The sequence below is a fragment of the Oryctolagus cuniculus genome, chromosome 3 (genome assembly GCF_051225735.1).
Source record: "Oryctolagus cuniculus isolate XC-2025 breed Fujian yellow rabbit chromosome 3, ASM5122573v1, whole genome shotgun sequence".
NCBI lineage: Eukaryota > Metazoa > Chordata > Mammalia > Lagomorpha > Leporidae > Oryctolagus > Oryctolagus cuniculus.
The window spans coordinates 122,526,169-122,550,874 of NC_142869.1; the positions used below are offsets into that span (position 1 = coordinate 122,526,169).

Consider the following 24,706-nt stretch of genomic DNA (forward strand, 5'->3'; position numbering starts at 1 on the left):
AACTTCAACTACAGAGGGCAGCAAGGCCCCCAAACCGCCCCCTCTGTCTCCTTCCCTCAGCAGCAGTAGCTGGCTTCTGTGGTTGACCAAGCTTTCTGATTCGTGTCTTGTGTTCCCTGTGTGCTCTGGGAGAGTCAGCATTGTCATGTCCACCTTTGAGAAGATGTGGAATGGAGGGCGTAGATGCTGAGCAATCCCCCAGGGCCACCTGTGCAGAGTGCAGCAGAGCCTGCAGCACCTGGAGGACCTCTAAGCCACACCCTGGCCTCATGCTTGGAGTGCTGTCCAGAGAGGGCAGCATTGTTGCTACAGTGGAAGAGTTTTACTCTCGAGGCTGTACCCATGTATGCATAGCAACATCAGTGCAGGATTTGCAAAGAACAAGTGTGCACCTAAAGGATTGGCGACTCCTGTGAATTCAAGAGAAGCAAATAGGCAGGTATATTTGTTTCTAGGCAGGTCTGAACTCTGCAGCAGGAACAGGTCTTTTGATGGATCCTTAGAGGCTGTGATGGGTGTGGCCAGAGAGCTCTGGTTCTACAGGGTTAAGGGTGTGCCAAAGGTGATTCACCCTGATTGTTCTCTTGCTCTCTCTCTCTCTCTCTCTCTTTTTTTTTTTTTTTGACTCAGTTGGGAAGTAATTCCACACAGCTGAGTGGAATTGAGAGTAGTTGATGTATGAAATCTGGCCCCTGTGGGTATTCGTTTGCTTACCAGAGTCAGGTTTTTCTGCTTGGCTAATGAGGGGCACCCGCTTTATATATGCAAAATGGCGTGTACCGCTTTACTTACGTAAAATGGCGCCTGCCCTTTGTCTTGCTCGGCTTTGTAAGGTGAGTGGAGAGAGAGGCTAAATGTCCGTGCAGGTTCTCCTTATTTATTCGATTTTTTCTCTCCTCCAGCCAGCCTGGTGAACTTTCCCCAATAGGGTTTCAGGCCTCGTTCTCTGCAGGCTTTTTCTGCCTTTCCCCACCAATGTCTCAGGTAACTGAGAGGTTTTTAGCTCACCTCCCCTTCCAGCGCTGGCGTGCAGACTCTGTGGCTCCGGCGGGTCCGGCGGCCCCGGTGGCTCCCGCGGCTCAGCTTCCACACGGTGGGCGACCTTGCTCTCCTCTTAGGTCCTCTGAGTCACAGCCACTAGATCCGGAAGAGTTTCCTCTGCAGTTTTTACCTGATCCTTTTCCTGAGGCTACCGTAACTCCACTTTTATTAAACTATCTTTTCCCGGACTGTCGGTGCGCACCCTCACTATTCCGCCATCTTAGGAACAGGTCTTGTTATGTCATCTTGACTATTATGCACCAAATAATATGGCTGCTTGCTCAGCATAAGTAAAATGAAGTTTCACTGCACTTTTTTTAACTGAGATGAGATTTATGTCCTGTGAATTGCATAGATCATAATTGCACAACCTGCTGAGTTGTGACAAATGCATATACTTCAGTCAAGGTAAAGAACAAGTTCATCTTTCCAGAAAGTTCTCTCATACACTCTTCTAATCAATTCTCACCTGTCATAGGCAACCTCTCTTCGGATTCCTACTGCCATAGATTAGTCTTGTTTGCTTTTGAATTTCACAGAAATGGGGGCTTCCTGTGTATATTCTTTTGTGTCTTGTTTCTTTCATTAAATAAAATACTTTCAAGATTCATCCATGCTGTTGCACATATAAGTATACTATGACTTCAAAAAAAGTATTTCCTGGTTGATAGACATACGAGTTATTTCCAGTTTTTGAACATTATGATTAAAGTATCTATAAATAATCTTTACGGTTCTTTTTTTGTGGACATATATTTCCTTTTCTCTTTGGTAAATGCCAAGGAGTGGAATTGTAGGGTCATAGAGTGTAGGGAAAGTTCCAGACAGTTTTTCACTCCTCCAGTGCCAGCAATGGCTGAGACTGAGCCAGGCTGAAGCCAAGAGTGGGGAACTCCATCCAAGTCTCTCATGTGGATGTCAGGCACTCAACTCCTGGAGCCATCATCGCTGCTTCCCCAGGTCTGTAATAGCAGGAAGCTGGGAACTGAGGACCAGGACTTGAATCAAGGCACCAGGTATCGTAACTGCACAGCTGTCCACCAATCTATAGTCAGTCTCTGCTGTGGGCTGAATGTATGTGAGCCTCACCTCCTTCCGCCATTCACATATTGATGCCCTAATACTCAGTGTGATGGCACTTGGAGACGGGGCCACTGAAAATAATTATGGCCCAGGAGTATAACCCTCATGAATGGGATTATTGACCTTATAAGAAGAGACATGAGAGCAATGATCTCTCTTTTTCTCCTTCCCTCTCTCTCTGCCTTGTGAACACACAGTAGGAAGGCAGCCAACTGCAAAGCAGGAGGAAAGCCCTCCCTGTATGTTGAATCTCCCAGCACTTTGATCTTGGACTTTCAGACTTGGGGATGGTGAGGAGTCCATGTCTGATACAGAAGCCACTCTGTGCTATGTATGGTTTCTTGCTATAGTGCACGGACTGAGACCACCTCTTCCTTGATAGCCATTCTGATGTGTAAGTCCTGGTATTTCACTGTGGTTTTGGTGTTCAGTTCCTTGAATGCTAATGACTATTACTGGGCATTTGTGTATCTTCTTTTGTAACAACCTGCTCCTTTTCTTTGGTCATTTTTCAATTGAGTTATACATCTTCTTATTATTGATTGGTAGAGCTTTAAGTTATATGTATTCTGGACACAAGCCCTGTATCAGAGATATGTGTTATGAATATTTCCCCCTGTCTATGAGTGCTTTTTCATTTCTAAACAGATTCTCCAGCCCAACCAAGGGCTGGAATGACTTCAGCCCTGACTGACAAATTGACTGCAACCTCCTGAGAGGCCCTGAGTTGGATCCACCCAGTTAGGCTACTCTTGGGTTCCTCCACCTCAGAAACTTAGGTTTGCTGTTTCAAGCACCTAAATTCCAGGATAACGCTTACTACCTGAAAGTAGATGAATACTGCAGCAGAACTATTCATTTTCCCTTTTCCCCCATTATATTTGTGTTTGGTAATTCGTGCTTTTTCAGGGAATTTGTCTGTCTAATCAAAGTTTTCAAATTTATTGGCATAAAATCACTCAGACTATGCTATTAATTTCCTTTTTAAGGTTTGTAGGATCTATGTTGCTATCCCCTCTCTCATTTTTGACATTTTGAAGTGTGTTTTCATTGCATTTGATCAGCCTTTCCAGACTTTCACAAATTTTAATCATTTAAATAACCAGTTTTTGGGCTTTAATTATTTTTGTTCTATTTGATAATTCATTGATTTATGTCTTATTGTTATAATTTTTTTAAACTTTGGTTTTAATTTACTTCTCTCTTTTGAGCTTACTGAGTTGGAAACTTAGAGCCATAAAATTATATTTCTCCTCTTTGCTAATGTAAGCCCTGAAAACTAAATTTCTCCCTAAGCACCATTTTAGCTGCATCTTACAAGTGTTCACTCACTGTGTCAGCATTTTCCTTTGTGTTCTGAAGTATACTGCATTAGTTACTTTAAAGTCTTTGGTCTACTAAGTCCATCATTTTGGTCATCTTGGGGTCTGTTTCTATTTATTTTTATTGTTATTACTATTATTATTATTGTAACTGATTTCCCCTGCCTCTTTTTAGATTTAGTAATTTTAGTTGAATATTGAACATTGTGATGATATGCTGAATGGTGTTTGGATTGTGTTTTCCTCCTTAGTCAAAAAGAGTGCAGGGCTGGTGTTGTGGCATTGTGGGTAAACCACTATATCCCATGGATTGGAGTCCTGTCTGCTCCACTTCTGATACAGCTTCCTGATGCTGAGCTTTGGAAGACAGCTGAAAATGGCTCAAGCACTTGGGTCCCCATCATCCATGTAGGAGATTTATTTATTTACTTGAAAGAGAGAGAGAAATTGAAAGAGAGAGAGAAATAAGAGAGAGGAGGGAGAGAGAGAGATAAGGGGGGAGAGAGAAAGAAGGGAGAGAGGGAGGAGAGAGAGAGAGGAGAGAGAGAATTTTCATCTGCTAGTTCACTCCCCAAATGCCTGAAACAGCCAGGGCTGGGTCAGTCCAAAATCAGGACACTGAAATCTAGCTGGGTCTTCCCCATAGGTGGCAAGAATCCAAGCACTTGGGCCATCATCTACTACATTAGCAGGAAGCAGCATCAGAAGCAGAGTAGCTGGTACATATTGGATTTAGGCATCTTAAACTATGGTTTAACCCAGTGCAACACAAAGCATACCCCTCAGGTTGTGTCTTTAAAAGTTTCTGTAGACACATAGAAAGACATAGGGAAGACCAACCTGGAAGCAAGGACCTCAGCGAGGAGGCAGCTGGAGAGACTGGTGCTGGCCTGGGGAGAAGGGATTGTATGGAGGGCATTTGTGCCAGGATAATTCGAGGACTAGTGACCAATGGGATGAAGACAAGGGTGCATGAGAACAAAATGTCTTAGATCACTCCTGGGCCTCTTGGGTGGGGCCTTGGCAGATGTTGGTACCACTTTCTAAGAATGAGGATCCAGCAGCCATGGTGGATTTGGGGGAGTGAGGAAATGATGTTTCCATGGGCACCACATTGAAGTGGATGCTGGATCCTGGCCTGTTTCAGGAGCCTGGAGAGCTGGCAGTCACAGGGCAGGATCTGAGAACACATTTTGAATTCCCATCACACTATAAAGAGTTTGGGATGTCAACATGGCCGGCCCTGTCCAGGGCCCAGGCTTCAGTCAGCTAGAGAGAACAGAGACTCTCATAAATCATCCCATAAATAAAAGTGCAATTTCTCAGGCCCTTATTTACAGTGACTTTCGTGTGCTACATTTCCAGGGAAATATATGTTCTTGTCACCCAACTTCAAGAGAAGTAAATGAACTTGAATCACACGAGTGGGTTTAAATGCCAGCCTAGAATTTAGTGAGCTCCTTTGCCCCTTCTTTGTCCTCCTCTTCTTCGACTTCTCCCTCTTCATTAAAACTGTGCCATTTTTCCCTGTCTTCGGGTATATAGATTGGGATAAGCTTGGTTATGAAGAAAAAAATTCAGAAAAAAAAAGGAAAGAAGCAGAAAGGTCATGCTATGAGAAGAAGCAGGTGCCGCCAGAGACCTTGGATGAGACAGATGATGGTGAGCTAGGTCTCTACCTACTCCTGGGCCTGTCTGGGACCTGGGGACTGCCAGACTTCCAGGGGACTACACCTGGTTGTGTGGCGCCCTGGTCTGCAAGGCTGCTTTGGAGCAGGGGCCCTGTCTCTGTTGTAGCTTACCTCTGTATTCCCATGCCTGAGGTGTAGGGGACATTTGAACAGATGTGAGGTGATTGAATAAAGGAATGAGTAGAAAGAAAGAGTAGCAAAAAGAACTGAACCAGCCATGGTGAGTGGTTAAGCCTCTGATTCCCATCTTCATCTCAGCTTCCACATCTAAAGACTGAGGGTAGTCCTATGGGGGAACAGTTAGCTCATGGCCAGTGTGAGGATCAAGTGAGCTGATGCCTGTAAGGTGCTTCGTGCTACGTTTGGTGTATGGTTGTGGTTCAATAAGACACACGGCTATTGTGATGATTTTTATTCTCCTGTGTTGTTGGTAGCTCAGCACTATCTGTTGCCTGATGGACTGAGAACCCCATGCATTAGCTCCTCCATTTGTAAAATGCATGTTGGGGAATGGCTGACTTGTCCCTCTTGAGTTATTACAATGATGATAAAATGACAGGTCAAGGATGTTGGTGTTGGATCTATTGTCTTCTCTTGAAGGAAGTATGACTCAGAGAAGGCAAGTAACTCAGGGTGACCAGTGGAGCAAATGGGATAGGGACTGAGAATATCCTGGAAGGTCACATAGGCTTTGTTTTACCCTAGGTTCTCCCTTGGAAGCGGTGAGCTCTGGTTAGTCATTTATGTCTCTGAGTCTTGAATGTGAATGGGGAGTCGGGAGCCGTGTCATGGGTTTCACTGTGAAGGTGAGAGAAGCAACGGATGACACAGTCTCCTACACCACCACAACCCATGCTATTCCTAGCATGACTACCGAATGTTGGAAGCTGGCTAAAGACGCAGGGCCACTGGTAGCAATGCTTGGTGTCTCCTGTATATTAGAAGGAATGTGTGTTGCATGGAGTGCTTGGGGTGCCTTAGCAGGTGGGAGGCCACTGTCAGGGCTGTAGCAGCCTAGTCATTGCTGTCTTGTTCCCATCTGAGAACTATTCATATCAAGTCTTCTTTGGGTTAAGAGGGGCCAGGTCAGAGCCAGAGTCCAGCAGAGAGGGTCCTCAAAGACATTTGCCTTCAGTCTTCCTGATTCCTTCAAATCTGACCCACACCAATGCTTCTGCCCAACTGGTTTTGCAGGGCTGAAGGGTGACTGTTCTTAGCCAAAACATCAGCATCCTTTGGATAAAACAAACCCCTTTCAATCAATGCAGATTTCTATGACCCCGAAAGGCATGAGGATTTCTCTCCACCTGCAAGTAAGACAGTTCTGCAAGCCGGCGCCGCGGCTCATTAGGCTAATCCTCCGCCTTGCGGTGCCGGCACACCGGGTTCTAGTCCCGGTCGGGACACCGGATTCTTTCCCGGTTGCCCCTTTTCCAGGCCAGCTCTCTGCTGTGGCCAGGGAGTGCAGTGGAGGATGGCCCAAGTACTTGGGGCCTACACCCCATGGGAGACCAGGATAAGTACCTGGCTCCTGCCATCGGATCAGTGCGGTGCGCCGGCCGCGGCGGCCATTGGAGGGTGAACCAATGGCAAAAGGAACACCTTTCTCTGTCTCTCTCTCTCACTGTCCACTCTGCCTGTCAAAAAAAAAAAAAAAAAAAAAAAAAAAAAAAAAAAAAAAAGACAGTTCTGCTGTGGGTGGCAGTGTCTGTCATGACACTGCACAGGAACCACTCAGTCCCCAACATGGCCCCTCCCCTAGTTCAGATGCCAATCACAGGCTCCAGGCTGTCTTACCTGTGCTTCTAACTGACCTGCTGGCAATCAGGGGTCCCAACGACCCCTCTTATCCCTCCTCGGGTTTGATTCCTTAGCTAGAGTGGTTCCTGGAACCCAAGGAAACATTTGCATTTGCTGTTCCATGATTGGGATGTAAAAATGCACATGAAGGGGTGCATAGGGCGAGTATAGAGGAAGGGGGTGGAGTCTCCAAGCTCTCCTTGGGCTCTGGGTGCTCAGACATCTGACGTACCCTGAGCCCTGCCCTTGGGGTTTTCCTGGCAACTTCACCAGGAAAGCATGATTGAAGCATGGGCAGCTGTGTCTAAATGCATCTGGACACAAAGGACTCAGGGACGGTGTTGGGGAGACCCACAGCCAGGCTGCCTGTACAGATTCTCCTTGGCCTCTGTGTGCAGCATTCTGTCCTCCCTGGTTGGGGTGGGACCCCCTCTGCAGTGGAAGACTTGTCATCTACTACCAGAGGAGGTAGTGAGGGAATTTCCTGAGGGTCAGCAGCTGTAAGGTGGAAAGGCAGGGAAAGATTAGGGTTCCCAGGACCTGCCTTGGGATAGAGACACTCTACTTTCCATGTTCTGCCTTGGAGAGGGTGTTACGAGCTAGGAACCAGAATTCTCATAGTGTAATATTGCAGGGTGGTGTGACGTAGACTTCAGAGAATGGACTCAGGAGCTACTCTGCCTGGGTACAGCTCCCAGCTCTGTCACTTAAGAGCTGTGTGATGTGATACTGGGTGGGTTACTTAGCTTCTCTGTGCCTTAGTTTCCTCTTGTGGACTGTGGGCTTAACACCAGACCCAGCGCCTCGGTTAGGCAGCCAGATCACACACAGCACGAGAAGCAGCATGCATAGTGCTCAGTCCGATGATTTTGCTAAGGCAGGCTAGCATGGGAAGAACAGTGTGCTTGGCCCTGGGATCTTTAAGATGCCTATCAGCCCAGCCATGGTGCACTGGGGCCAGAAGTGGGTCGATGGCGGGATCAGAGGGTCATAAAAGCCCTCAGCGCCCCAAGTGACAGGTGATAGGTGATGAGGCTGGGCTGCTCCCCAGGTCTGGGCTGCTGTCATCCTGATCCCTGGGCTGGGTCTTGCACCTGCTCCCGCTACCTGTCTGGAACCTCACGGTCTGTGCCACCTGCTTTTTGGAAACTCAGCTGAGTGATGTCACAAAGTCTCTGTGCAGCCCTGAGCCAGCAGTTCAGCTGTCTCACCGGTTGTCTGTCTCTGTGGACAGGGCCCCAGGTGGGCAGTGCCCTGTCTACCCCTCATCCTGTTGTCTTGGGTCTCTTTTCTGGTTAGAACAGCAGAGGCGGCCACAGCAGGGAGGCTGACCCTTCCTCACCTGATTTCCCAGGGAGCAGACAGCAGCCCAGCTGGCAATGCTCACAGGCAGAATGAGAGCCCTCCTGTCATGACCGGAAGCTGAGCTGGGGGCTGGCACGGGTCTTGGTGATCAGCGCCCCTGGGCAGGGAGGGGCAGTGAGCATTCACTGGTGGTGTGGATTCAGATCTGTGTAGCTGGCTGTGGTGGGTGGGCAGGCTGTGAGCTCGCTCCCCCAGGATGGGGCTGGCACACAGCCAGGAAGCCACGGGTGTACTTGTGTGCACCTGCCCTCTCCCATGCTACCATCCCCTTGGGACTTACACCTTCTGTACAATTAATTCCTTACCCTCAATCACCCCCAGGGTTGATGGCTTTGAGCACTGGGATTTGCTTTTGGAATTTTTCTCCGTATCTCATGGAATAAGGTCCTGCCTGCTTAGCGGGAGGGTCCTTACACCCACAGTGTGGGGAGCACCTGGTTAGTAGCTCCCCGTCCTCATCTTCCTGATCAACCAGAGGCTTCTTGGTGAAGGGAGAGGCACCCACAGAGGGCCCCCAAACTCAGCCCCCATCTGCTGCAGGATGGGAGCCGCTGGGGTGAGGGCAGGAGCACAGAGGTGTCTGAGTCAGGAGGCATTTAATAAGCAGTGTGACAAGGAATAAAATAACTGTTAATAAGGCACTTTGCAGACTTTATTCCAGCCCCATTAAACTTTCCTCTGCCTTATTTCACACTCCATTTCCAAAAGTACCCTCTCCTCCCCCCACCTGTAATGGTTCTGGCAAACCTGGGCCCTAATGAAGTCTGGCAGCATAAATTTAAGGTGGTGTCCGGCTGAAGTGAGCAGAAGCCGGCGTCTGGGAGAATCCTCTGAGTGGCTGCAGACATAAATCCAACCCCAGACGGATCCATTGATTCAGTGAGGCAGGCCCACGTGGGCTGGCCTGGTGTGAGTGATGGCACCTCCAGACTTCCCTGGGGTCGAACACCAGGCAGCAGCCGTGGAGAGGGGTGGCCACCGTGTCCTGAGTGCACAATCAGCCATTCATTCGCTCATCCATTCATTCTACAAGCAGCCACTGGCCTGGGTCTCCTCTTGGTTGGGAGAGTTTGATGAATCCCTGTTTAATAACCTTACAAGGTGGGTGCCCCTTCTAGCTGATCAGGCTCCTTGGGCTCTCTCCTGAATCATTGCTCGTTCCATGGGTGTCTGGGCTGGTGATGAAGATCTTTCTCTCTCCAGGAGCTCGCTTTAGGTCTGTCCTTGGGCATGGCCAACTTGGCTCGGGGCTACACTGCTGCTGCCTCACTGGTGTTCATTGTCTGGCACAGGGGGTCCCCATGGCTCATGGCAGAGCTGGGTGGCTAGAACTCCAGGGTCCTCATCTGGGGCTCAGTTTGGGCCCAGAAAACTACATTCGTGCTAGGCTAGGCTAGGGCTGGGGTGAGTGACTGAGGACATCAGAAGGTAGATGGGGAAGGGGCTGGAACAGCAGACAGAGGGCATGTTAGGAGAAGTTAGGAGTGGGGAGTAAGCCCAGGGCTTCATAGCCCTTTCTGCTCATAGGGAATTGGCGCCCACTGTCTGCTTGGGCTCTTACTCTGGACACCTCTGGCGCCAAGGTGTCAGTTCGAAGGTGGAGTTTGATGACCATTCTCTTCCTGGCTCGATTAGCCCTTCCTCTTTCTTGCTTCCATTTTTTCTCAGGCTCTCTTTTCCTTTACAAAGTGCAAGTCTTGTTGTTTCTGATGATGTCAATGATGATATTCATGCCAGTGTTTGTGTTGCTGTTGGTGGTAGCAGTTTCTGGTGTTGGTGGTATAGGTATTGGTGGTATGTGTGTAGATTTGGTGTTGATGGTGGTGGCAAAGCAGGTGTGGCTGCAGATTGGTGTTGGTGTTGGTGGAAATGATGGTGGTGGTATTGCTGTTGATGGGTGTGCTGTTGATGACGGTTAAGATGGTGGTGGTGTGGTGATGATGGTATTGTTGATGGTGACGATGTTAGCATTGCTGGTAAAGATGGTGTTGGCACTGCAATCAGTGGCTGTGGAGGTGAAGATGGCTATCGTGGTGAAGGCATTATTATTGGTGGTGATAACATTGGTGGTGTGGGCGGTGGTGATGGTGGTGGTTTTTCTGTTGATGGCTGTAGTGGTGATGACGGCTTTGATGGCAGTGGTGGGGAAGGTATTGTTACTGGGGATGATGATATTAGTGGTGGTGGTGGTGTTGAGGGTGATTTTACTGCTGTTGGCTGTGGTGATGATGATGATGTTCTTGATGGAGGTTGTAGTAGCTGTAGTGATGAGTACTGAGCTCTTGAAACTGGAAGACACAGCAGAAAGAACCCAAGCTTCTGGAGCTTGATGGCCTGCATTCCAGTACAAACTCTAGTGAATTATTGCACTTCCTGTCTCTGACCCTATGTTTCCCATCTGTACAGTGGCAATAACAACACTCACGTGGTGCTGTGAGGGAGCAGGATAGTGTGTGTGTGTCCCTCAGGGTCCCAGGGCTCCTTGTCCTTCTTCCTGGGTATGGGAGCTGGCTGGGACAGTGTCACCATCTTCCAGGTGAGAGGTGATACCACCACTCACAGTGGCAGTGACCAGGGATTTGCCAGCCACATCTTAGTGTGACCCGGGCCACTTTCATTTCCACAAGAGACCATCTCATTTGTGAATCCATCTAAGACCAGCGTGCAGTGTTCCACCTCCATGTTCCCCTGTACAGTGTGACACTGCGACACAGGCTGCCTAGGTGTCTGCACTTCTGAGAACAAAACACCGTGGTCTCTGTCTCTCAACCCCCTGACCTGGGGTGACTTCCCAGGACTCCTTTGATTCCCCTGGGTCTTACTCTCCCCTGATCCTTTCTGGCTTGGGCCCATGGTCCTTGCAGTCCACCTCTGCGTGGCAATGCTGTGGTCATGTAGGAGAAAGCACCCCTCCCTGGGTTTTACTGTCACATTTGGGAGCACAGCTGACCTCACAGCAGGTTGAGAGGGAGGAGGCAGGAGCAAGCTCTCATTACAGCCTTCAGAAAATGACCTGAACTGTCTTACCGGTGATTTTTCTTCCTCATGCCTGTCCCAGCCCCTCTGTGTCACTAAGGGCTCTTCCTGGCTGTGTGTTGCCCTACAGAACCTGCCTTCCTTTCTTCCCTCCTGCTCTCCCCTGTCATCCAGCAGTCAGATCCTCCTCCCCAGGCAAAGATCTGCTCCGCATCTCCACCCTCAGTGCATCAGGGTCCATCCAAGCACAGCCCACATCCTCTGTAGAACGCAGCAGGGGGTGTAGAGAATGGATGCTATTCCCCCACTGATCACACCCAAGCTGGGAGGTGAACTGGGACTCTCTCTTAGGGACTCCTTTCAGTCTCTCTCGACACCACCCCCCAACCCTAGGAAAGCCCACCACCCTGGCCTCCTGAGACAGCAACTCCTGGGCTCATCCTGCCATGACTCTATCCATGAAGAGTTTTGTCCTTAGAGAGAGACAGAAAGAAGCAGGGCTGGTATGGCTTCAGCTTCAGTAGATGCTGTTTGTCACAAAGGCCTGGGGTGATGGATGGTCTCATTGTTCACCCCTCCCCCCACCACAGGTCCCCTCCTGGCTGCTGCTTCTTCCTGCTAGGGCCTTCCCCCAGCTCACTCACTGGACACACATGAGACGTTTGCCTTGCTCCTCCGAACTGAGGGCCCCAGGAGGGGCGTCTCCAGTGAGCACAGAAACACAGCCATCCCCTCAGCTGCTCCCTGTGTAGTCAGCCCAGCGCAGGTGAATTGCAGTCATTTGCTTGCCTCTATAGAGATCCCAGACTTCTCTCTGTGTTCCCCAGGCAGAAGATGTGAAGATGCTGGTGATAATGGTGATCCCGCTAGCAGATCATCTCCTGCCACGTCCTAGCCCTTCTTTTTCACTTAAACTTCTCACCTTTGCAAGGCAGGCCCTGGGAGCAGCACTTCACTGGTAGGGAAACTGAGGCCCGGACAAGTGCAGGGATTTGTCTTAAAGTCACAGGGAGCAGGAAATTGAGCCAGGTTTCCAAACCAGCTCCCTCTGAGCCTAGAGGCTGCTGACCCTCCACTCTCACAGACTCTGCGGCCTGGCTCCAAGTTTTGGCTCTGCCAAGTTCACCAGCCATGGGGGTGGCATCCCTTAAAGCCACCTCAATGTTATTGGCCTCTCTTAGGGTTCTCTCAGTTGAAAGCAAAAACTAAAACAACACATGGTGGGCCAGCGCTGTGGCGTAGCAGGTAAAGCAGCTGCTTGCAGTGCTGGCATCCCATATGGGCACCGGTTTGAGTCCTGGCCGCTCCACTTCCGATCCAGCTCTCTGCTATGGCCTGGGAAAGCAGTAGAAGATGGCTTGGTCCTTGGGTCCCTGTACCCTCGTGGGAGACCCAGAGGAAGCTCCTGGATCCTGGCTTCAGATAAGCACAGCTCTGGCCATTGGGGCCATTTGGGGAGTGAACCAGTGGATGGAAGACCTCTCTCTCTCTTTGCCTCTCCTCTCTGTGTGTAACTCTGACTTTCAAATGAATAAATAAATCTTTAAAAAACTTATATGGAACATTTTTTCTTTTTTCTAGACGTAAAGTGCAACGTGGAAGCATTAGGAGACTTTTGTTTTTATTTTTTTTCTTTCTGGCATTTATGGAGGTGGACAGACATTTTCCAAGAGCCTGTGTTAGGCAGGAGTCACTGTGCACTAACTTCCATGCAGGACCTCTGTCCTCAAGGGGTGGATTATGAGAGTTACTAGTAAAACTTGTTCTCAAAGATTTACTTCATTTTAGTGTGTTAAGTGTAGGATATTCTTATGTCTCATAAGCTACAGTTATGTCTAAGTGCTCGCAAAACATGTATCATTCTTGGGTTCTTCTTCAAAGTTAATTAAGTTTCTCAAAAAAAAAAAAGAGAATGTTTAAAAAATAAAAATTAAGCCTCAGAAAGGTTTACTTTTATTGAATTAAAAAGGATTTTTTCCTTATTGTAAAAATAATCCTGCTGTTCTACTGCACAGCAGGGTAACAATAGCTAACAATAACATATTATATATTTCTAAATAGTTAGAAGAAAGACCTTTGAATGCTCACACTACAAAGAAATCTTGAACATACAAAGTGATGGATGCTAATTATCCTAATTTGATCATTAAAATGTATACATGTATGAAAATACTACATTGTACCCCATAAATATGTACAATTATTGTGTGTCAATAAAAACAATCTAATTTATAAAAGAGCCTGTGTTAGGCCTGCCTCTTTATGTGTGCCAAGACAAGTCAGCCTTGCATCAGGCTAAAAGGTTTGTCTCATCATCCCCACCCTGCAGAGGGGCAAACAGAGGCTGGGGAAGGTGCAGTAATCTTGCGGAGCCAGTTCTTGTGGTCCCTGTGCCTGTGTGTTCTGCCCCCTCTGTCATGCTGCTCTGGAGCCTGGCCCATGGTTCCTTCAGCTTTGTGATACAGGAGGAGCTCCTGTGCTGCAGAGCTGCTTGGAGCACAAGTGCTGAGCATCAGTGGCCCCTGCAGAGTAGGAGCTGGGCAATGGCAGCCTTGGTTATTGTCGGGAAGGACAGAACCTGTTCACTTTGCCCCAGGTCATCTGCTGGAGTTGGCTCCAGGTCTAGGGTTCTTTCCTTTGCCTGTTTCCCCTTCTTTGGGGGGGACTTTTTTTTGTCAGTCGGTCTCCTGATGAATAGTGCAGCCCCTACCTTACTTTCTGTACCTATCACTCCCATCAGGACTCAGGACTCGTGCTCATGAAGCCAGGGTCATGGTTCAGTAGCCATGTGCACTCATTGCTCTTGCCCTGCTCCTTGAGCTGCCTCCCCTGCACTGGTCAGCCTCCTGGTCACAGGGTGGAGCCAGCCAGGCAGGGCACAAGGCTGCTTCTGTGCACATAGGCTCCTGCCCATGGATGAGGAGCTATGGCTCTGGGTCATGGGCTTAGAGGAAGTCATGAGTTCCTGTAGTCCAGTGTTGTATAAGAAACTTTCACAACTTAGAGACAAAGTATTTCATTACACTTCTGATTCAAGAGTCAGAGATTTGGACAGGGCTCAGCAGGGTGATTCTGCTGTTCCACGTGGCACTGACCGGTGATATTCAGTTATCAGCTGGAGATTCCAAGAAAGGTTGATTCAATCATGCTTATTGCCCAGTGCGGGTGGGTGGTAGGGGAGTGGCTGGGCTCAGCTGGGCCCCTCTACCTCTCTGTAGAGTTTCAGGGCTTGTCCATGTGGTCTTTGTAGCAGGACTCCCTAACTGGCAACCCAGGGTTCCAAAAGTGACTCTTCCACAGCGTGAGATGTGGAGGGTGCTTGTCTTAAGTCCTAGGCCTGGAAACTGGCACAGCATCACTTCTGGCACATTCTGCAAGTGGAAGCAGACATAGCCAGCTGACTTAGAAGGGAGGGAATGTATTTTCCAATGGAGTTGTCAAATAATTTGTGGCTATTTATTTGTTTATGAAGCAGGGAGGGAGAGAGTGAGAGAGAGAGAGAGAGAGAGCAAGAGAGCTCGTGAGCTCGCATTCCTTGGGTCTTTCTTCAAAAGCCTGCAATGGCCCTCGGCTGGGAGCCAAAGCCAAGAGCTGAGAACTCAATCCATGTCTCTCACACAGGTGCTAGGTACCCAATTACCTGAGCCATCACTGCTGCCTCCCCATGTCTGCATTAACATGAAACTGGACTTTGGAGTGGAACTGGGCATTGAATCTACTCTGATGTGGTGTCATAACTGCAAGGTCAAATGCCTGCCCCTGTGGTCATCTTGAATTCATTACCACACTGAAAAATATGTCAGACCATCACGCCCCTCTCCTTCTTTCCCTGTGTGCTCCTGGCTCATGAAAGAGGCCTCCCTTCCCCTTGTACCTTTGTGGGAGAGCTCTCATAGTGAGTGTCTAAGGTATAAGACGATTAAATCTGCTTTCTTTTGTGAACTCACAGCTCAGCAATCTGCATTTAGTTAGTGGGAGATGGGGAGTCTGGGAAGATAACTCAAACTCCCCATCATGGCCATTGGGGTCCTCGTCATGGTTATTGGGCACTCTAATTGATCTTTGAATTCACCTGCAGCACATTAAGGATGATTTGATTTCAGATGTTCAGCTCTGTGTTGGTTGACTGATATTTCCAGTGACTTTTTAATAATCTTTTCCAAGTCCGTCACTCTTGTATGTATTCAAGTCTTCTGAGATTTCTATTACTTTATTGCCATTCTGCCTTTCTTTTGCCATTTATTTTAAAAAGAATTTTTTTTTTTATCTGAAAGGCAGACTTAAAGAAAGGGAGAGACAGAGAGTGAAAGAAGTCTTCCATCCTCTGGTTCACTTCCCAAATGGTCATACCACTGGGGCTGGGCCAGGCCAAAGCCAGGAGCCAGGAACTCTATCCAGGTCTCCCACATAGTTGCAGGGGCCCAAGCACTTGGGTTATCTTCTGCTGCTTTCTCAGGTGCAGTAGCAGGGAGCTGGATCAGAAGTGGAGTAGCTAGGACTCGAACTGGCTCCCATATGGCATGCCGGCACTGCAGGCAGTGGCTTAACCTGCTATACCACAGCACCAGCACCCATCTTTTGCCACTTTCATAAGCAAAGCCCAGATTATTATTTCATTCCATCCCAAACCATGCCACCCAATCAGCTCATTCCACTCCTGCTTTTTCTAGGCAGTCCAGTTCAACACACCCCATCCCGTCTCATCTATAGCCTCTCATCCCAGCCTTTTCTGATGTCATCAACCCCATTATACATCAGTCCATGCTTGGCTTGATTTCAAACTCTCCAGTTCCCTCATGCTCTCCATTAGATCCAGTTCATCCTTCATGGTGGGTAAGGAGGAGATCACCACAAGAAATGCAAGGCAAACCCATGGTGTCCTGTCCACTGAGAGCCACCCAAAGGTGACTAGCACCCCAACCACTGTGTACTGTAGAGTCTGGCGATAATCCTGGGGCTCAGGACCTAACAGTGGGTAACCTGGGGAGTGGTGAGAGTCACTGGGATGTTCTCAGATGCAGAGAACAATGCACAGCATATTTTATTATTTCTTTGCTCACTATTTGCACAGTTACAAAAGACTAATCTTTTATCATGGAAAATTTCAACATCCAGTGTAGAAAGACTACTAATCCTCATGTGCCAATATCATGTGACAAACCTCATTTCACACATCCCCGCCTTGAGTATTTAAATACAGATTCCTTGTCATGCTATTTTCTGCCTTAACTGTTTCCAGTGTGTGGTTAAGCATAACCACAATATCAAAATACACCTACCAAATAACTCACTATTCTTTGAAATTCAATATGCATCCTGATTTCCCTAATTGTCTCAAAAATGTCTTTATATAGTTGACTGGTTTGAAACAGAGTCCAACCATGATCCACCTGTCATCTCTGATTGATGTGTATCTTAACTGCCCTGCTCCTTTGTCATGCCTTTGTGTCTGTGTGTTTAAGAAATGTCATCATTTATCCTGTAGGCTTTTGGTACTCAGGGTTTGGCTCATGGCTTCATCCTAGGGATCTTTAAGATGCTACTTCAATATTTCCTATAAATGCATAGTCAGAGTTGAATGTTACTAAAGGTCACTGTTCTGACAAGGTGGTGATCAGGCGCTAGGTTCTTCCCCTTATGCGCCATCAGGGGCACACGGAGCCTGGCGGTTCTGCCTTTATCAATAGTGGATCCTTTATAACGTTCCTTATCAGCTCCTCACCTAGTGACTTCAGCACCATGGATAATCATTATCTGGATGCACTATTTCAATGCAGGCTGCAAAACGGTGGTGCAATCCTTCTGCATTTATCAGCTGGACCTTTCTGGCTAAAAAAGATTTCCTGTATCAAATATTCCTTGCTTTAAAATATAGTTTGTGCAAGAAAGTCAGAAAAACACTTGAGTCCTGCCTATTTTCAATTTCGTAGAAATGAGTTGATTCGTGGCAACCTCCTATGGGAACCAATGAGGTTTTTAAAATAAATATCATTATCAGTCCAGGTTCTGGTGGGGAGGGAGACTTGAGGTGGGGGAAGTAAAGACCTCAGAGTGGTAAGAAAAAAAATAGATGCTAATTCAACTTCCAGGGAAAATGGTGTTTTGCACAGTGTGCTTTGGAGACTTGAACTCTGCCAACATGGTCCCCGCTGGGCTGGGGATTCTGCCTCCTTCAGCCAGGGCCTGCTGAGCTCCCTCTCAGCCTGTGGATAATTAAGCAGGCCCACTGCTGTCCTCCCCTGGAGCTCATTATTCTCAAGCTTTGTGGGGATGGTTAGCCAGAGCTGCAGCTTGTCCAGATTTCCTCTTGCTCTGCAGGGAAGATTGCTGTACTGTCCTCTCATCCAGCACCCAGACAGGCTGGGGGAGCCGGGCAGTGACAGATGTCCCGAGCTTGCCTGCTCCATGCCCCTCTGCCTCTGCATGGGGCACAGCCAGCCCAGAGGAGCAGGATGCCCACTGCAGAGGGAGGGGGTGCCACCTACTCATATGCTTTGTGCTACAATTTTCCAGTTGCTTTCTCCTTGATCCTTACAATAAGTCCTTTGAAGGGTTCTGCATGGCTCAAAGGCAGGCATTGTGGGCATACCGGGTGAGAATGAATTTTTTTTTTTTGTCTTCCTAGCAGTCTGCCAGGAAAGTGTTACACAGTACTTCCTGGCCATATAGGAATGGTGGTTGAAAGGATTAAGACCATGGGGCTGGCGCTGTGGCCCACTAGGTTAATCCTCTGCCTGCAGCACCAGCATCCTATGTGGGCACCGGTTCTAGTCCTGGTTGCTCCTCTTTCAGTCCAGCTCTCTACTGAGGCCTGAGAAGGCAGTGGAGGATGGCCTAAGTGCTTGGGCCTCTGCACCTACATGGGAGACTAGGAGGAAGCACCTGGTTCCTGGCTATGGATCAGTGCAGCTCCGGCCGTTGAGGCCATTTGGGGAGTGAACCAACGGAAAGAAGACCTTTCTCTCTGTCTCTCTCTCTCACTGTCTGTAATTATTCTACCTGTCAAATAAATAATAATAAAAAAAGGATTAAGGCCAGACAGCCTGCTCTGCCAGCAGGGCTGATGGGAGCTAGACCTGTAGTGTTGGCCGTAGGGGGCAGAGAGTGGAGATGTCATTGCTGTTACAGGCCGTGGCAGCAATAATGAGGCTCTCTCCCAGCTGTGGTGGGCACCCATGCTGTTGGAGGCAAAGGAACCACCTCCTCGCCTAGGATTATCAGCAGTGATGCAGCAGAGACGCAAGGCAGGAGGAGCCTGGCATTAAAGAGGAGGCTGGATGCCCACAAGGAAAGTGCATGGAGCTGAGAGAGACAGTGGTTGGTGCAGGCTCTGAGCTCAGTGTATGACCCTGGGCAGGCCTCCACACCCTTGCTGGCACCTGCAAACTCTCACTGACTCTTCTTAGGTTGCTGTGAGCATATGATGAGAGTGTGCTCAGGGCAGCTGTTCAGTAATGCTGGTTGACAAAAGGAGAGGTGCCTGAACGCATTCTAGGGTGCAGATTGACTATTTGCCAGCTCTCTGCAAGGGGAGCATCTCGGGGTGAAACTGCCATGGCCACTGTTACGATGAACTACACACACAGTGAGTGTCAACCTGTGCCTCAAGCCCCTAGGGGACCTTGGGGGAGAGGAAAGATGTCCTTCCCCAGTGCCAAGGTGAGTCCCGCACCATTGTGCACTCTCTGCTCCCCAGCTCTGGTGTTTGGGGTGTGGGTTCTTTGCTCCCCCACCGCGCTGTGTTTCAGGCAATGTGAGGATTATGTCCCTAGCTAATGATGGTGCAGCCAAGAGGAGGAACAATCTGGTGGCTTTTCCTGGGTAGGTAGAATTGCCTGCACCTGTACCTGCTCCCCAGTGGTCCAATAGACCTGTCTGCAAGGAGAGCCTGGGTAAGTGGCACAGTCAGCCAAGGCTTTGCAGAAGGGGCCAGCAGTCTCTCCAGTGAGGCAGGGCAGGTCATGTGAAGACAAAATTCATGAATGATATGGAGTAATCGATCTCTCCCTGGGGCAGTTGAAGAGAGGTTCTTAGAAGAGGGGACCCTTGGCTGGTGTTGTGGTGCAGCAGGTTAATGCCCTCGCCTGAAGCACCGGCAACCATATGGATGCCGGTTCTAGTCCCGGCTGTTCCTCTTCCGATCCAGTTCTCTGCTATGTCCTGGGAAAGCAGTGGAAGATGGCCCAAGTCCTTGGGCGCTTGCACCCATGTGGGAGACCAGGAGGAAGCTGCTGGCGCCTGGCGGCTTCGGATAGGTGCAGCTCTGGCCGTTGTGGCCATTTGGGGAGTGAACCAATGGATGGAAGACCTCTCTCTCTCTGTCTCTGCCTCTCTCTGTAACTCTCTTTCAAATAAATAAAATAAATCTTTTAAAAAAAGAAGAGGGGGCCCTGACCTTTGGCTTGATGGGCAGATAGGACTCACACTTAAGGAAGCATGGAGGAAGGGTGGTCCAGGGGAGAGGCATAAAAATGTACGGCATGAGACCAATGTTGTGATACTGTGGGTTAAGCCACCATCAGCAATGCTGGCATCGTATTTAAAGTAGGTTTGAGTCCCAGCTGCTCCACTTCTGATCCAGCTCCCTGCTAATGTGCCTGGGAAAGCAGCTGAGGATGGCCCAAGTGTTTGGGCCTCTGTGCATACATGGGAGGCCCAGAAGAGGCTCCTGGCTTCATCCTGATGTGGTCCCAGGTATTGAAGCCATTTGGGGAGTGAACTAACAGATGAAAGATTCTCTCTCTCTTTAACTCCGCCTTTCAAATAAATAAGATAAATCTTTAAAAAACTCATTGTTAGGAAACTGGCGCAGTTTTAGCCAGGTGGCTGCATGGCCCAGCTACCTGAGCCAGGCTCCACCCCCATCCTAATGGGATTCGCTGCTCCTGCTTCCCTGCCTGCCCTCTGGCGAAGTTTTAAAAGGGCCTGTTCCTGAACACGTGCTCTCTTGGCTCTTGGTCCTTCTCTCTCGGTTCCTCTCTCTAGCCTCCTCCTCTGGTCTCTTGGCTCTCTCAGCTCCTCTGCTCTCTTCTCTCCTTGCTAGCTCCTCTCCTCTCTGTTTCTCTTATACTCTCTTTCTCTTTTTCCTTCACCGCCCCTTCACTCTGGTCTGTTGGGTGTTCCCCAATAAACCCTTTCCCTCACTCCGGTGTCCGGTGTGTTTTGCGACAGCTAACATTAATATATAACAGTCATGGGATGTGGAATCAGCAGATTTTGGTTCCTTCACTCACTAGTTAGGTTGCGGTGACTCTTCCTTGTCACTGCAGAGAATTAGGCAGGCTGCCCGCAGCTTGCCTTGGCCAAGGAGGGGAAGTGCGCCACCGGCCACTCAGCCTCCCGGAACCCCGGAGGACAATCAGACGTGGTGGGGAGTCCAGTTGAAGCAGGATCTCACTTTATTGTAAAAGGGAGGTGTTTATATAGCTGCAGTACAGAGCAGCTGTGGACAAGGGGTGGGGTGATGTGATGCAAAAGGGTTTTAGCCACTCCTGTTATACCACCTCAATGATTGTTAGGCAAAAGTGCCCTGGGGCTAGGTTGTTTACCCCCAGGGATTTGAAACTTAAAGACAGGTTTTCAAATCTGAGGCAGGCTTAAGAAGTTCCTCTAGGCCTCTCTGGATTCAGCCTCCCCCACATTATGTGAACTTGCTTGAGAGGTTTAACCTCTCTGGGCCTTAATTTTGTCATCTGTGTGATGGGCATGATAACGTCATGCTCACAGGTTGTCATCAGAATTAGATTGCATCACACTTATCTATAAGCACCCTGGCCAGGGCCTTGGGCACAGTAAGCACCCAGATAATGTTACTCCCTTGGGAAACAAAGGCGTGAAACAAGCAGGATTGAACTCAGGGTCAACAGGTTGGGATTGTGAAGGAGTCTACATCTAGACGTGCATGTATTTGTTCTTTTTTTAAAAAAAGATTTACCAATTTATTTGACAGATTTACAGAAAGGCAGAAGCAGAGAGAGAGGTCTTCTATCTGCTGGTTCATTCCCCAAATGGCTGCAACAGCCGGAGCTGTGCCGATCTGAAGCTGGGAACCAGGAGCTTCTTCTGGGTCTCCCACATATGTGGCAGGGACCCAAGGACTTGGGCCATCCTCCACTGCTTTCCCAGGCCGTAGAAGAGAGATGTATTGGAAGTGGAGCAGCTGGAATTCAAACCAGTGCCCTTATGGGATGCTGGCACTGCAAGTGACAGCTTTACCAGCAATGCCACAGCACCAGAGGTGCTGAGTAGTTTTCTATCTAATGCATATTTACACTCAAGTCATGGCATGACATGGGGATGACAATGGTATTGTTGGTGAATGCATATTCTAATCAACAATACATGGTAGGTCCTCCAAAGACTTAAGTGGCATTATCTATGTATACTTTTTATAAAAAGATTTATTTAGGGGCCAATGTAATTGTGCAGCAAGTTATACCACTGCCTGCAATGCTGGCATCCCATATTGGAGTGCCAGTTTGAATCTCTGCTGCTCTGCTTCTAACTTAGCTCCTTGTTAATGCAACTGGAAGGCAGCAGAAGATGCCCCCTCAGCCCTTGCTACCCATGTGGGAGACCCAGATGGAGTTCCAGGCTCCTGGTGGTCATTTCAGGAGTGAATCAGTGGGTGGAATATCTCTTCTCCCTCTTTGTATGCCCCTTCTGTGTCACGCTGCCTTTCAGATAAAATAAATCTTATTCATTAATTTACTTGAAAGTGCGACAGAGAGCGAGGGAGAGGGCACACACACACACACACAGAGGAAGAGAGAGAGAGAGAGATCGATCTTCCATCTGCTGGCTTACTCTCCAAATGGCTGCAATGTCTGAATGTGGACTAGACTGAAACCAGGATCTAGGAAGCAGCAGCTTCATCCAGATCTCTCACATGGGTAACAGGGGCCCAAGCACTTGGGCCATCTTCTGTTGCTTTCCCAGGCACATTACTAGGCAGCTGGATGGGAAGTGGAGCAGCCAGAACTCGAACTGGAGCCCATATGGGATGCAAGCGCTGCAGATGAAGGTTTACCCCTCTGAGCCTCAATGCCAGCCCTTTAGTTTAAATTTTTTGACCAACCTACATAACATTTTTCCATAATGTCTATATCAATTCACATTCCCATCAACAGCATGTAAGGATTCCCTTTTCTCCAAATTCAAGCCAATATTTATCTTCCTTTTTTAAAAAGCAGTAATTCTTTATGATTTTTTATTCTAGAAAAGCAATTTATTCCATGATAAGCACTTGCACTAATAGTAATGGAGAGTACAGGCCTGCTGGTGAAACAGGTCATGAAACATGGAGTTGATAGTAAACTAATGGTCAAGGGATAATGCCTTAAAAAAAAGCAAGTTTTATCAAGGATTCATTTAATTTTAAGAACAAATGCAAGCTATGGATTCACTCTTGTCAACTTGACAGGTAAACACATACATCTTTACAACCTGGCAGTCCCAAACTAAACAAAGAAATAAATGAAAATCATTTCACAGAAAGGAAAGGAATAATACAAATAATACAAAAACCACTCAAGAAATACACTGATGGGCAAAAATACACAGAGAAAAAGAGACATGTAATTTTGACGTAATGGAAGGAAGACAGAGGAGACTGATTTGTGAGGAAAATGTACATCCTGCAAAATCAGGAGTGAAGATTTTAGAGTCAGAATCTATGACGCGCATCTCGCTCATTCCTGAATAAAAATGACACTTTGCACTATTTAAACTTCACCTACTTCAGTTGGCTCTATTCCTGGCTTACTCTAACAGTAAATGAATCTGAAAAATGGGAATATAGCATAAAAAGAAAAAAATCACATATAAAATCCTCCTCTGTGGCTACTTTGGACCTGGGTTTGTCACTTAAAAATTCCTGAAGAAAGTTGAAATAAAGTTTGTGACTTTTAGAGCAGCAATTTCAACAGGGGTGAAGTGATATTTCATCATGGTTTTACCTTTTATTTTCCTGGTGTTTAGTGATGTTGAACCTTTTTTCAGAAATCTATTTGCCATTTGCAAGTCATCTTTTGAGAAATGTCTACTTGGGTCCTTTGATGATTTTTCTTTTTTTCTTTAAGAGTTATTTATTTATTTGAAAGTCAGAGTTACACAGAGAGAGGAGAGGGGGAGAGAGAGAGAGAGAGAGAGAGAGAGAGGGAGTCTTCCACCTGCTGGTTCACTCCCCTGTTGGCTGCAATGGTTGGAGCTGCGCCAATCTGAAGCCAGGAGCCAGGAGCCAGGAGCTTCCTCTGGGTCTCCCACGGAGGTGCAGGGACGCAAGGACTTGGGCCATCTTCTGCTGCTTTCCCAGGCCATAGAAGAGAGCTGGATTGGAAGTGGAGCAGCCAGGTATGGAACTGATGCCCACATGGGATGCCAGCACTGCAGGTGGCAGCTTTACTGTCAAGCCACAGCTCCAGCCCCCTTTGCAGATTTTTCAAGATCAGGTTATTTGTTCTCTAGGTATTGAGTTGTCTGCGTTTCTTATATACTTTGCACATAAACCCTATACCAGATGTGTGGTTTAAAAGTATTTTCTCCCATTCTTTAGGTTGTCTCTTCATTCTTGTGATTGTTTCCTTTGCTGTGTGGATTATCAACTATTTATTATAAAAAAAAAAAAAGGTCACTCAGGAGCAGCCATATGGAAGAGTTGCAATGGGCAAGGTATGGTAAGAGGGACCTGGAGTCTCTGGGCCTTACTGGGGTGGCTCTTTCCTAGCATTTCCATGTGTTCAACACAGAATCTCCCCAACCCCCATTATGCAGGGTTCTGTGGAAGTTCAACCACACAGGCATGGTTCATTAAGCCACTGGCCATGTGACTGAACTCAATCTCCAGCTTTCTTCTATTTTTTTAATATTTATTTATTTGAATGGCAGAGTTACAGAGAGGCAGAGGCAAAGAGAGAGAGAGAGAGAGAGAGAGAGAGAAAGAGAGGTCTTCCAGTCGCTGGTTCACTCCCCAAATGGCTGCAATAGTTGGAGCTGCACCGATCTAAAGCCAGGAGCCAGGATCTTCTTCTGGGTCTTCAATGTGGGTGCAGGGGACCAAGGACTTGGGCCATCTTCTACTGCTTTCCCAGGCCATAGCAGAGAGCTGGATCAGCAGAGGAGCAGCCAGGACTTGAACTGGTGGCTATATGGGATGCCTGCACTGCAGGTGGCAGCTTCACCTGCTTCGCCACAGTGCTGGCCCCTCCAGCCTTTCTCTCCCTAGAGGTCAATGGATGGCGGTAAAAGTTCTGACATTCTTATCACATAATTGCTTCCTCTGCCCAGGAGCCTCCATACTGCCAGAGTCACCTTATTAGCATAAAGTACGGTATCCCTACTTTATGTACCCCTATCACTCAGGACGCTCCAAGAGTTTTAGGCATTCTGTGTCAGGAACCAGGGTCAATGTCCAAATATCAAATATATATT

General features: G+C 48.1%; 1 long non-coding RNA gene across 3 annotated transcripts in view; it reads left to right on the forward strand.

Moving 5' to 3' along the window:
- Positions 1-703: 703 nt before the first annotated feature.
- Positions 704-24,706, forward strand: part of LOC149127489 (uncharacterized) — a 39,674-nt gene continuing 15,671 nt past the window's right edge. For 2 of the 3 annotated variants that reach the window (XR_016230900.1, XR_016230899.1), the window contains exons 1-2: positions 704-833; positions 23,832-23,947. This is a non-coding gene — a long non-coding RNA (uncharacterized LOC149127489). Of the gene's footprint in view, positions 834-2,321; positions 2,519-23,831; positions 23,948-24,706 lie in introns of all 3 variants that reach the window. The other variant, XR_016230901.1, reaches the window with a different exon arrangement.